The sequence below is a fragment of the Ambystoma mexicanum genome, chromosome 7q (assembly GCF_040938575.1).
Source record: "Ambystoma mexicanum isolate Mex_15411 chromosome 7q, UKY_AmexF1_1, whole genome shotgun sequence".
NCBI classification, from domain to species: domain Eukaryota; kingdom Metazoa; phylum Chordata; class Amphibia; order Caudata; family Ambystomatidae; genus Ambystoma; species Ambystoma mexicanum.
Genome location: NC_090941.1, coordinates 845,637,605 through 845,638,874, shown reverse-complemented (window position 1 = coordinate 845,638,874; position 1,270 = coordinate 845,637,605). Strand labels below are relative to the sequence as shown.

Genomic DNA, 1,270 nt, shown 5'->3' with positions numbered 1-1,270 from the left:
AGTTAACTATTCAAGGAAATAAACATAAATACAAACATTATCATGGAAAGTGGACTTTTTCCACTGTCCCCCTGCAGCCGCTCTTGCAGTCATCATCTGGCGGAACAACAGGCAGAGAGTCAAGGCTACCCATCTCTTAGACGCACAGGAGGTGCGAAAGACCTACAGAAAGCTAGGATTTATTATAAACTAGCCATTTGATCACACAAACAAAGTGGGAAAATTACTGATAAAACAAAATGTATTCTCATTAAAGAAGCATACTAAAAACTAAAAAAAATCAATCACTGAGCGTAAAACATACAATTCTGTAAACGGCGTGGTTAGTGGCACAATAGATGATATTTAATGTACTGTCAAACATTATCAGTACATTTCTACTGTCGACACAAAATAGGTGTTTCTGGTTCGGAAGCGGTTTTACATCAAGTTCTCTGAGTGGTACAAAATATATAATACACCGAACAGTCTTCAGGACACTGTGGGATGTTGTTAGCAATAGACTTGTAGAAGCAGATGTGTCTATTCATCTAAAAAAAAAAAACGAGTAAAAGTTGTTTAAAAAGGAGGTGTGTGATCAAAAACTATTATATAGGGTTGACAAGAGGACTGTAGGTTAGCACCTACCTATAGACGTTTGATGGCGTCTTGAGGATTAGTGGACGGCTGTCTCATGTACAGTCACATTTTCATTTGTGGTCTCTAGTGGTTACTATAGAGAAAAGAAAAGGCTATCACTAGGCCTGATATAAAAAATAGTCTGGTTGGGTTCGAGAAAACAAAGGCAAAAAGGTACCTGATTTATTTTGCGGTGACGTGCGTTAGTATTTCTGATGGCGTCGCAAACACAGAGTGAAACCAGTTGGGCACTTGAAGGCAAAAATCCTTCCTGGATAGTTCTGGATTTTTTCATTTGGGGTCCCTAGTGGTTACTGTAGAGAAATGTAAAGGCTATCATTAGGCCCGATATAAAATATAGTTCAGTTGGGTTCAAGTCTACTGGAGTTGTCTTTCAAAAAGCAGAGGTAGAAGGTACCTGATTTATTCTGTGGTGACGCGCATTAAGATTTCTGATGGCGTTGCGAACACAGAGTGGAATCAGTTGGGCACTTGAAGGCGAAAGTCCTTCCTAGGTAGTGCTGTAAAAAAGATGCAGAGCAAATTTCAGCTGCTGCATAGTGCCTGCAGAAGAGTAGAATCCGTGCCATGCAACCTAATGGTGTGATGAGGCTAAAGAACAGGTGATGTTATGAGCAGTCGTGCCTGTACT

General features: G+C 40.0%; 1 long non-coding RNA gene across 1 annotated transcript; it reads right to left on the bottom strand.

Moving 5' to 3' along the window:
- Positions 1–408: 408 nt before the first annotated feature.
- LOC138527738 (uncharacterized) lies at positions 409–927 on the bottom strand. The gene is made up of 3 exons (XR_011284028.1): positions 797–927; positions 628–712; positions 409–530 (listed from the first exon to the last, which is right to left on the bottom strand). It is a non-coding gene; the product is annotated as an uncharacterized lncRNA (long non-coding RNA).
- Positions 928–1,270: the final 343 nt, after the last annotated feature.